This window comes from Alligator sinensis, unplaced genomic scaffold (assembly GCF_000455745.1).
Source record: "Alligator sinensis unplaced genomic scaffold, ASM45574v1 scaffold1311_1, whole genome shotgun sequence".
Classification (NCBI taxonomy): Eukaryota; Metazoa; Chordata; order Crocodylia; family Alligatoridae; genus Alligator; species Alligator sinensis.
The window spans coordinates 81,581-94,186 of record NW_005843018.1 but is presented as its reverse complement, the minus strand read 5'-3'; positions in this window follow the sequence as shown (position 1 = coordinate 94,186).

Below are 12,606 nucleotides of genomic sequence, written 5' to 3'. Positions count from 1 at the left end.
CAGAATTGCACGCAGTACTCCAACTGCAGTTTGACCAGCGCCCGATAGAGGGGAAGTATCACCTCCTTGGACCTATTCGTCATGCATCTGCTGATGCACGATAAAGTGCCATTGGCTTTTCTGATGGCTTCGTCACACTGCTGACTCATGTTCATCTTGGAGTCCACTAGGACTCCAAGATCCCTTTCCACTTCCGTGCCACCCAGCAGGTCATTCCCTAGGCTGTAGGTGTGCTGGGCATTTTTCCTCCCTAGGTGCAGCACTTTGCATTTCTCCTTGTTGAACTGCATTCTGTTGTTTTCTGCCCACTTGTCTAACCTGTCCAGGTCTGCTTGCAGCTGTTCCCTGCCCTCCGGCGTGTCCACTTCTCCCCATAGCTTTGTGTCATCTGCAAACTTGGACAAAATACATTTCACTCCCTCGTCCAAGTCGCTGATAAAGACATTAAAGAATATCGGTCCAAGGACCAAGCCCTGCGGGACCCCACTGCCCACACCCTTCCAGGTTGAAGCCGACCCATCCACCACGACTCTCTGGGTGCGACCCTCCAGCCAATTCGCCACCCACCGGACTGTGTAGTCATCCAAGTCACAGCCTCTTAACTTGTTCACCAGTATGGGGTGAGATACCGTATCGAAGGCCTTCCTGAAGTCTAAGTATACGACATCCACCCCTCCTCCTGTGTCCAGGCATTTCGTAACCTGGTCATAAAAAGAGACTAGATTGGTCAGGCACGATCTGCCTGCCACGAACCCGTGCTGGTTTCCCCTCAGCATAATTTGTCCTGCCGGGCTCTCGCATATGTGAGCCTTGATAATTTTTTCAAAGACTTTGCCTAGGATGGAGGTGAGACTGACATGATTGATCAGTTAGTCGCGTCTTGGGTAATGTGTGTCTAATACCTAATATTTACATTAGATGCTTAATTCAGGCGGAATTAATGTTACTTTTGCAATCTAACTTTTGCATTTCCTCCTTCTGTGATTTTAGGCAGCTTTAAACATTTTTAGCACTTTGGGTATATCCTGACCAAATCTTCCTGTCTCTGACAGAGAACAAACAGCTTCAAAAGCAATGGAACTATTGTGTTTCTACAAAGTCAAAGCGCTGTCTCTAGAGAGCTTGTTCAAGATGATCCATGCTCTACACAATATGAAGTGGGATCCACAGGAAGTCTGTTGATGCTAAAAAGGAGTGATATGTTGAGTCTGGGCAGGAGAGATGGGGGATAGCCAGTGAAGCTGCAGCTGTGTGTATGCACCAGGATGTGAGATGGGTTCCAGCCTTTAACAGCCCTCCAGTGACAAATCAATGTGTGAATGTAATGAAAATATGGGTCATTTTCCTGGTGGCGGGAAAAATCACACACTATGAAGAGAAAAACACTAGTCTCCGGTGTTGGAAAGTTAAAAATCTCGTATTTTTATGAGAAATGTCACATATAGTGGCCTGACTGCTTTGTAAAAAGCTAGCTTAGAGTTTCCAGAGCTGTATCTAAAGCACTTGCAGTAAGTCCCGCTAGGAGTTTCCCTTTACTCCTTGGGCGAGTTGCCACATGTAGGGGTGTGTGTTTGCCATGGCAAAGATGGCAGTGGTACAAATTTGTGCTGCTGCTTTCTGCTGCTGCGCACACCCCTGCATGTGGGGCTTAGTGTGGGGCAAAAGGCCCTGCTTCAGGAAAATGGCTGTTTCCCCATTCCTCTTGGCTCCCAGCATGCTGGGGGATACCTAAAGCAGCGGAGATGCTCTGGCTGACAGCCAGAGCATCTCTCTGGAAGACCCAGCCTCCAGTTGCTCTGGTGCACACTCCTGGTGCACTCCTCTGGTTTGTTTTTTGATACCAGGAGTTCCTGGTATCAAATTTTGGTGCTGCACTGCACATTTGCAGCACAGAATATGTTTGCCCATGTGCCATGTGTGGTTTGTGGTGCCCGAAACAGGTTTGAAGCAGTACACACCACACGTGTGTGTCTGTCTGGACGTGTCCCCATTGTCCATTTAACCAGTTGTTCTGAATATCCTAACAGTCAATTCTGATCTGAAGTTGAGAAACTTAGCCTGAGGAACTAAATTCTTGGGAGAAAGTAAGCATGTCATGGATGGTTAAGTAGACAGCCATAGTAGAATTTACTATTGCTATTTTTAGTTGTTTATTTATATCCAATACATAAAAATTTAATTACTAAGAACAAACTATTGAACACACAGTCTACATGATGTCATACTCCTGTCACAGTGCCATTCTCTTCCTTCCCCCTTTTCCTTCAGTTGTTACTTGCACTTGATTAATTTTCTGGTGACTGAGGCTGTAAGATCTTCAGGTGAGGTACTGTCTCCAATTATATACTTGTACAATGCATAACACCGTGGGACTCCACTCATGATTCAAGTCTCAAAATACTGTTTTTTTCTTTGATAAGATAACTGATTGTCTGTAGACAATGTAAGTGCTGTAGATCTCATCCATGTGGACTTCAGTAAAGCATTCAGTACAGTGCCCAACAGGAAGTTTTTAGTTAAGCTGGATAAGATGGGGTTTAGGGCAAAATTATAAAACTGGTAAGGAACTGACTAAAGGCAGTGACAAAAGATAGTGCTGAGAGGGGAAGTGTCTGACTAGGAGGAGTTTAACCAGCAGAGCCTGATTTTTGAGATGGATCTTATTTCATATTTTCATAAATGACCTTGGCACAACATATGTATTAATGAAATGTGTTAATAATGTGAAGTTAGCTCAGGGTAGTACAGAGAGAACTGAATGACCTTGAGGACCAGAGTTATAGAAAAGTGATGAAATTATTTTATAAATTATATAATGGCAGTGAGAACATCTGCTATGAACTGGGAGCTCCTTGGCTGAAAATGACTTGGGGTGGGTGTGGGGGAGGACTTGTGGGTACTACAGAATAACAAGATAGCTGTGAACCACCCGTGTAATTCAGTCATGAAAAAGATAAATATTGTGTGTCAGGAGATATACATTCAATTGGAGGCATATCATTGTATGAGGCATTTTATAAGGAACACTGTGCTGAATTCTGCTCACTCCTGCTCAAGAAAGCAGTATTCCAGTTGGGGCAGGTGTGGAGAGGGAGTTAGGTTAGAGGAGACTGAGGAGTCTAACAGGTGAGGAGAGTCCAGATCATCTCATCTTATTTAGTCTAGCAAAATGAAAGCTGAAGGGATAATATTACAATCAGGAAATACAAATCAGTAAAGGTTAACATCAAGCAAGGAGAAGAGCTATTTAAGCTAAAATCTATAATAATAATAGGCTTATTTTGTCTGTCCGGAGCACTTTGATTGGTTGTCTCGACAGCCAGTCACAATGCCTACTGAAACAACCAATCAGAGTTGTCTGGACAGACAGACAGCAGGCTTCACTGAAGGAGGAAAAAAAAAGAAAAAATGGTGAGGGGTCCGATCCTTTTGTTTTTTCTGCGGAGCCTACCCACTTCTGCAGCCGGGGGCTGGGGGGGAGCTGCTAGTGGGCCCTGAGCTGTGGGAGGCCCTGGTGCTTCTCTCCATGGCAGCAGTGCCCTCCAGGACCACCCAGGTTGGGTGCCAGCGTGTGGGTGCTGCTGCCGTGGAGGGAAGCCCCGGGGTCCTCTGCAGCTCGGAGCTCACTGCCAGCTCTGTCCTTGGCCGTGGTAGATGCAGGCAGGCTCTGGGAGAAAGAAGAAAAAAAAGATCAGCCCACTTGCTGCTTTTTATTTCTTTCCTTGCCACCTAGGACTGCCTGGGAATGGGCTGACTGCTCCGGGAAGGCAGCAGGAGGTTGGTGGGGATGGTTCCTTTCAAGGGTGAGAAGTTTTGATTCTGGTACAGTATTCGGTCAAAGGATAACTAAAAATCCTGTGTTTAAAGAAATACTTTTGCAATAAAAAAATTAATCGCAAATGTTTTGTGGGTTTCAGCTAGAATTGTAATAATGTTCAAGACCAAAATGGAAATAAATTGCTCATGAAAAAAAGAATAGGTTGGAAATTAACATTTCCTATCAGAGCAGTGAAGTTCTGGAACAGCCTTTCAATCAAGAGTAGTAGGGAGTAACTACTCATAACTACATCTTCTTAACACATACTGGTGTTGAGAGGTATTGCCTAGTGGGTTTTCTGTCACAGATTTAGAGTTGTCATCTAGACAGCTAGATGGGCCATGCAAATCTACATCATTGGTTGGTCCACAGTCATAGGAAACACTAGGTTGAATGAAGAACTGCATTCCCTGAGGCTTGGGTTGTAATTGTTTTTTAAAGCTACGGGAGTTGGAATTGTGACTGATTTTATGACTATGGAAGATGTCATAGTATTGCTGATAGTGATGTTATGGACTAAGGCTCAAATCTTAAAAAAATATTTAGCTATCTAGCTCCCATTAAAATCAAATGCAACCCTCATTTCATCTGGATCTATGATGCCTTGATTGGCTGTCTAACTCAGTGTGTAGACAACTAGAAAGGACTTAGTGTAGGTAGGATTTTAAAAAAATATAAATATATAATCTGTTTCCATAAGTTTTTCTTGTTGGAATTGCTTTTGTAAAAATAGCTATAAATATAACTGATCTTTCCGTTGAAGTTCATGTGAGATTGCAAAGGTTAAGATCTAAAGCAGAGTGTGGTATAAATATGTATTTAAATTGTATTTGTTTAAAATAAATGTTCTATAAACAATCAGCTGTTAAATTACAAACATTAATTTTAGTGGTTACTGTACACAATAAATACATTGTGCGTTATAGTCAATTGATTTTATTTTCTGCAAATAGCGAAATAATATGTATTTTGCAAGAGGAGAGAGAAGCCACATGTTTTTTACTTCATGCCACCTTCATTTTTCCTCGCCTGGTTTTAAAAGGCAGCTACTTTTAATGAGATTTATATTTCTAAAGATGTTAATTTTATAGGCAAACTTTCCCCAGTCCTAAAGCCCAAGGATAAGCAGAATTTACACTGGCTTCTGGGTGAATTTTGCTTTTAAGTTTGGACTACTGAGACTTCAGAAACCCTCTGCCCAAATGGCCCCTTGTCTATATGGAACCCTTTCAAGTAAGGCTCTGTGCATGACAAGTGAACAAGATTAGGGTGTTGGTCTGTTGTAGATTTCCAAGTATTTTCTATGCCTTTTTAATTTTTTTTTCTGAATTGTACAGTATAGCTGATAAAACATGTGAAGGGATCAAATAACATTAATACTTATGTGAATGAAATAAGTTCTAGTCTACAAAGGATTGCCAGAGAAATTTAACAATAACCATTACATTTACATATCACCGTATATCCTGTTTTAGCTCAGATTAGGGTCCCATATTGTATGAAAGGTTTCTGGATGACTTCTGAGTTGGTCAGTCATACTATTCCATTTATCTTGTTAACATCCTGATGTTGAAGGTAATGCATTTTTAAACCTGTTGTTACTTTGTTAGAGTTGAGTCAATGATGAATGTTCTCTGCTTTACATAGCAGAAAGGGAGCAATACTTTTCACTACTGTTCCTTTAATCCCTTCCTTTTTAGGCCAGAGTCCTTTTGAAGTCAGTGGGAACTTTGCCGGCACAAGGGTTGCAAGATCAAGCCAGTAGACTCAGCCAGTTATTTCAGTGGATACTCTTCAAGCTATGAAATAGGAACGTAGTAATGTAGGTGGATGGAGTGCTGAAGAGAGAGCAAAGTTTGGAAAGGACAAGGAACAAGAAGGCTGAAGATGCCAAACAGGATGTGTGAAGTTAAAAGATTAATAATAAATTGTAAGAAAGTTTGACCTCAGTGGAGACATTGACTAAACTCTTATGCCATTTGGGTTGGAAATAAAGGGAAGATAACAAAAATGTTTTAACAGTTACAGACTTATATAGAGATTATAAGGTAAGTTTGGGACTGTATTGTACAGCTGGAAACACTGTAAAGGATTTTACAGATCTTCCTCTGCAAATTTGGGAATTAAGATAAAAAAAACACACAGGAAATTTCTACTCAGACAGAGCATATGTTTTATAAGAGATCCTGGTTTTTGGCTTGTCCCACTACCTCTTCCTACTCCCTCAAAGACTACACATGCACATGGGCACATCTTCTTTTGCTTCATTGCCAGCCCAAGAAAAAGATTGATTTTCAGATATTTATGTGACAACTAATTGGACTAAAACAGGGGTGGGCAAAATAAGGCCCATGGGTCGGATCCAGCCTGCCAAGCACTTGCGTCCGGCCCACGGAGTCCACCAACAGATTGTGCTCCACCCAGCCCTTCTGTCTCCAAGAGTGGGAACAAGGCACTCGCATGTACACACAGGCCCATATATATCCTATTGCCTCATTCCCACTCTTGTGGGTGGAAGGGCCCAGTGGGCCAGTGTGCAGCTTCCAGGTGTGGTGGCGGCTGTTTGGCCCTCAGGGACCTGTTCTGCTTCCCCTATCTCTTGCTGGCTCTGGGCAGCAGGTAGGGAAGCAGTGGAGGCAGAGATGCAGCTGGGCAGGATTGTGGAGTGTGGGGCTGGGGCTGGTGGCAGCGCGTAGCCTGCACCCAAGGGGGCAGCAGCAGCACAGAGCTTGGCTGGGCGGTGTGAGGGAGGGTGGGGGGTGTGGGGACCCCTCCACATTTCCCCCACCATGGTACACAGCCCTGGCAGGTGGTGGCAGCAGCAGCAGGCGGGGCACTCAAAGCACAGGTGCCCAGTGGGGCGCAGCTTCAGTCAGTGCTGCACATCACAATGAGGGTCACAACCTCTGCTGGGCACCCTGTATCGCTGGTGCTCCCTGCTCTCATGAGCTTGCACAGCATGGGAGGGATGCCCCATGTGCTGAAGCCAGCTGCCTTCCCCACTGGGGTTGTACAGCACCAGAGAGAAGCCTCAGCTGCTGGAGCTGGCTGCCTTCCCCACCCCTCCCTGCAGCCCTGGCAGGGAAAGCAGCCGGCTCCAGTACCTGAGGCTTCTCTCCTCTGCTGTGTGACTGCAGGAGCTGTGAATGAGTGGCAGGGAGCACTAGTGATACAGATGGCCCAGCAGAAGTTGTGCTTCTTGCTGTGATGTCCTGCCGGGAACCTTAGCCCTGAGCACCCTGTCTCCTGCTGCGCTATGAGGGGAGTGTGCAGGTGGCAGTGGGGATCACCCCCTGCCTGGCAGGATCCGGTGAGTGCAGGGCTTTTCCCCCCCCCCCCACAAAGAGCTGATGCTAGGGCCGGGTGAGGCAGCTATGTGGGGGTGGGAGAGGGAGGCTGGGAGGGCAGGTGCGGGATGGGGGTTCATAGCAGAGCCCCCCCATGCAGCATGGGGCAGTGGGAATCAACCCCTGTCACCTGACAGTAGCCGATGAGTGCCAGGCTTTTTTTGTTTTTTAAGTGCTGGGATGTTGGGACCGGGCAGAGCAGCCATTGACGGAGCTGGGAGAGTGGGCGAGGGAAGGCGCTTGTTTGATTCAGAGATTCGGCCAATTGGGCGGCAGCTGAATCTCCAAATCAGATTTGGCCGAATCGATTTGGGACAGTGATTTGAATCACTGAATCGAATCACTGTCCCCTGAATTGGCCAAATCCAAAGTGAATATTAGCTGCTTTGCACAGGCCTGCCACCTATCTGCTTGAGCAAGTGACCTGTCTAAGGTCATCTACAGCTGAATCACATTCATACAGAAGGAAGTGTAAGTGATGCAATTGACTTGGTGTTGTATTTGGTATTGTGTTTAAACTGTCAGTGTCTAACAGGTGAACATTAGACAGTAGTAAGGAAGATCACTTTTATCAGCAGCCTCTCCCTCTCTGGTAGAAGTGATTTACAAGTGATGAAGACTTTGATGTATGAAGAGTAGGTAGGAAATCCTGAAGTAACTAATTTCATTATCTCAGTTTCTTCTGGGTTTAACTGCTGAAAGATTTTGTGGTTGCTAGAGGAAGGGAAGACAAGTTTTCTACAAATTGGAATTTAGATGTAATCCAGAAGGCTGAAATGAGTGCTTGATATGTTTTTCTGTTTCTTCACAGCATAAATATTTTGGAGGTTTTATCTAATGCTGGTGCTCTGAACTAGTCAGTTGAAGAAACTGAACATAATCTAGAGTTTTTGATGTGCCGATATGAGAAGAGTTGTGCTTACGTAAACTGTAGGGGTGTCCAGAGTAGTAGTCGTTTAGTACTTACTAAATGTACTTACCAAGTCCTTCTCCATTATATAGTTCCCTTCCTCATTTTACAAAGGTCTTATGTTTTCTTTAACATTCTTTTTTTCCAGATGTATGCTGAAAAAAGTAGTATGATGGAGAGAAAATGTATTCAAGGTGGGATGGGATATTGCAACTTGCCTATTACTTTTTTTAAGTGAGACTCTGGAGTAGTGGATACTCTCATCATAAAGTATATGAGAACATTGACCAGTCTACTTTGTAATGGCAGAAGCATGTTCAAACTTCCAATCCAATATTTCATACAAATCGTACTCTTCCATTTACTGAAAGCAATTCTACTAATCTGAAGAAAATATTGAAATGGAAAATAGCATTCACAGCAGTATAACTTGCTTTGCTTTTTCACTCTAATGTAACTAACACCAGTGCCTGGTGTGTACAGATGACCATCCCTCTCTGAGTACCTACAACTGTATGCACTATTATAGCAACTTACTATTAGGCAACAGGGGATCTGATAATAGCCTGTTTACAATGAGCAAACTGCTACCTTGGAGTAGAAAATGGACATAAGACTTCCAGTGGTGTATATTTTCCCTTAATTTTTCCCAGGGTAAGTTTACAGCAGATTCAAAAAAGGGTGGGGACAGAAGTAACAGTTGAAAATGTTGCAAAAACCTTTGAAATGTCTCAGAGGGCCAGCTATACAAATATATATGACATTTGAAAGGTTTTCTAAGTGGCTGAAATGTTCCAAAAGCATACTTCTTGAAATAAAGTACGATTTTCTAGAGTTTCATTTCTTGTTACTCATGGAAAAAGGGCTGGAATTGGGCTGGTGCTGGCACCAAAGCTGGGCATACTCTCTGCCACCCTCTGCTAGACCCTGGGACCTCTTGGGGCCTTCACTGCCATGACCCTCCAGCCCCGTAGCCCTTGCCATGGCCCTCTAGCCTGACTCTCCAGTCCCAATCCTCCCTATCCTTCCCCTCCAAGGGAGAGAGGAGAGGTTCATGAGATTTAGGGATGGAGAACCAAGATTCTGCTACCCTCTCCACTCTTGCTCACCTCTCATCTCTGGATCACTGCTCTTCCCCTTTACATCCCGTCCCCATGGAGGAGAGTGGGGAGCAGAGATCAGAGTTGCAGGTCACTGCATCCTCCTGTAGTAAGCTGTTGAGGTTAGAGGAGACCGTAGCATTTTGAAACAGACTGCAGGGGCCATATGTATGTTCCTCCAGTTGAAAAAATTCCCTGCTGTAAAGTTTTCAAGTGCATTTCACTTGGAGATGTTTCAAAAGTTATTTTTGTCCCCACCCTAAGTGTCATTAGTGCAGGACTATATGTCACGTGCCCACCATCATTTCATACCATTGTAAAGGCAGGTTACATTGAAATAACCTTGGTGTGTGCCCAGACACACAGAGATAAGCCATCATATCTGCCAGAAGATTCTTGTGGTCATTTAGCTTCTCTCCCTGCCATTGAATAGAAATTTTTAGTATGATATTACAGCTCTGAGAATGGATTATTTATGGGCTTATTTGGTCTGTCTTGTGAGTTAACAACATATAAGGCCTTCAATTCTGTGATCAAATTCAGACTGCTTTATACTGTTTAATTAGCATTGTGGATATATAATAACTGAAATTGTATCAGAATTCTAGTTTTCTGTCTCTGAAACTGAGTAAAGGTCTTTTCATCAGCTTCTTTTCAAAAGTATCATTAACTTTATGTTATAAGAAATGATAACTACTTCAATAAAAGGATTTCACAAATTATTTCAAGGGTCACTTTATAATCCTAAAAGAGTTCAGTTGAGTGTGATTTTTAAAATGTAGACTGGGATCAAGCAGAAATTGATTTTGAATAAGATTTCATTCATGAATATAGTGAGTATTCTGAGGCTGAGAGCACATACAAAAGGCTATAGTTTACGTGAAGAAAATGGCATTTTCTGAGGATACAATATAGTAACTGATAATTTTTAAATTATTCCTTTGCTAAGTAGAGATTTATTTTTATCATTGGTATAAATGAATGATATTTACTTTAATTGTTATATTGAATCTGAATTTATTGTCTGCATTAAATATTCCTGTGAGAGAGACAGGTTCTTACAAGTTCGTGTAAGAGAGAAATTGATTTATTATATGCAAAAACTGCTAAAAGGTATACTGGCATAAAACTATATAGGGTAGCGATTTTAAAAAAATCATTTGGACGTTTTTGTCCACAGATGTTAGCTGTTTTGTATGGGAATAAAGGTGTTAGTTTATGAGATTTTGGGAAAAAGAAGTTGAGAAGCTTTGAATGCCTGAGATATAGGCTGAAGCGCCAGAGGACATTGATGGAATGCTAGGTGAAACCCATAGGGAAATAATTCAACAGCAGCAGCTGGAAAGGAACTGTTTGTAGCTTTAGGGTTTACTTTTAATGCAATAGTTAAGATGAGATTAAATATAGGTGTTAGTACGTGAGAAATGGAAGTGATGAAGGTATCATGTGGAACACAGGAATTAGGAAAATGATTTAATGGAATATGTGGCTGATCACAGCTGAATTGTTAAAAGCCTGGAAACATAATTTGAAATGAACTGTGTGTTGGCATATAAAGTAAAATAGTTGCGTGAATAATTTATTACTGTGAGAAAAGAGGGAAAAGATGGGCAAATAACTTGGTCTTGTTGTGTTTCTTGTATGTCTGAATGGTACAGAGTGTCCAGAATGTTAGTTCAGGTAGTTAGCTGGCAGTCCCCCCATGTAGAGAAAAATTGTCAGGTGATGTGCAGTTCTGTCTTTTCCTCTTGCTTTGTCTTGGCATTAAGTAGTATTTCAGAACCTTTTGAGTGCTGGATGGTGCTCTGTTCATTCTAACATAAGTGTTCCCTACTAGCATAAATGTCATTACCAACCAGTAGAACTTTGAACAACAATTAGATCCATAGGTGCCGACTATGTGGGTGCTCCAGGGCTCAAGCACCCACCAAAAAAAAAATAGTGGGTGCTCAGCACCGATGGAGTCACACTTGCAGATGTTAAAATAAAAAGTGCTTTACCGGAAGAGGCAGCATGTTACTTCAACTCGGCTCTGCAGCAGCTGTAAAGATCAGGTGCTTCATTGGGACTTTTTGGAGCTTTTAGCTAAAACTGATTGAATCATCTAGTAGATAAAAGTGCCAAAAATGCCCCATTAAAGCACCTGATCTTTACAGATGCTACGGAGCTGGGTTGAAGTAACACACTGCCTCTTCTGGACATGTGCGGACCTCGGCAGCACTTTATGCTGTTTTTTGGTTTTTTTTATGTCTGTGAGCACCCGCTGGCAAAAAAGAGTTGGTGCCTATGGTTAGATCAAACTCACTCATGGTTGCTAGGATTGTATAGTATAGAAAATCCTGTCTGATTTCTCTAATGTTTTGAAAGTATATGGATATCTTTTTTTGTTTCAGAATAGCAAAGCTATGGATGCATCTTTACTTCACTTGATAGTAATGTCAATAGAGCAAATATATCCATTGCCAATATTAATGATTCTTTGGTACTACTATGTTATATTATGTAGAATATCAATGTTAAAAGAACATTATTAAGATTGAAAAGTCAAATGGCAGGATCAAGTTAGCCTGTGCTATCTTTATTCGGTTCCCTCTGCTTGTGAACTGGTCAATCTCTCTGCACCCATTTCCCAGTCAGTCTCCTTGCCTAACCAGTCCAAATCTCCATTGCTTCTTTACTGCACCCACCATTTTATTCAGCTGGATTCTAATCCCAGTTCCAGTCTGCTTGTGAAGTTGTAGCCTTTGTCTTAGGCACAACTTCAATTTGTCCTCTGTCCTTCCTATGCATTGCAATGGATTACAGTTGTACCTCTGACTACGGTTAGGTACCAACATGGTACATACATGCCTACATGAAATCCTATTTCATCTTGATCAGGTATCTGGAAAACCATTAACAGACCTACTTTTGTACTGTGCTTTCATCTTTCTCCAAAGACTAAGACATAAAAGCATGGATCTTTGAAAACTCTTGGTGCTCTGGTGAAGTGCCCAAAGACTGGAAGAAGGCCAATGTGGTGCCTATCTTCAAGAAAGGGAGGAAAGTGGATCCGGCTAACTATAGGCCCATCAGCCTGACTTCTATCCCGGGGAAGATCTTAGAAAAGTTTATTAAAGAGGCCATCCTTAATGGACTGGCCGACGCCAACATCTTAAGGGATAGCCAGCACGGGTTTGTTGCAGGTAGGTCTTGCTTGACCAATCTCATTTCCTTCTATGACCAGGTGACATATCACCTGGACAAGGGAGAAGAGATTGATGTCATATATCTTGACTTCAAAAAAGCCTTTGATCTGGTTTCCCATGATCACCTCTTGGAGAAAAAGCCAGTTGTTGCCTTGGGTCCTCCACGACCCAGTGGCTGGAAAATTGGCTCCGGGTCAGACCCAGAGGGTAGTAATTGATGGAAGTCACTCATCATGGTGTCCTG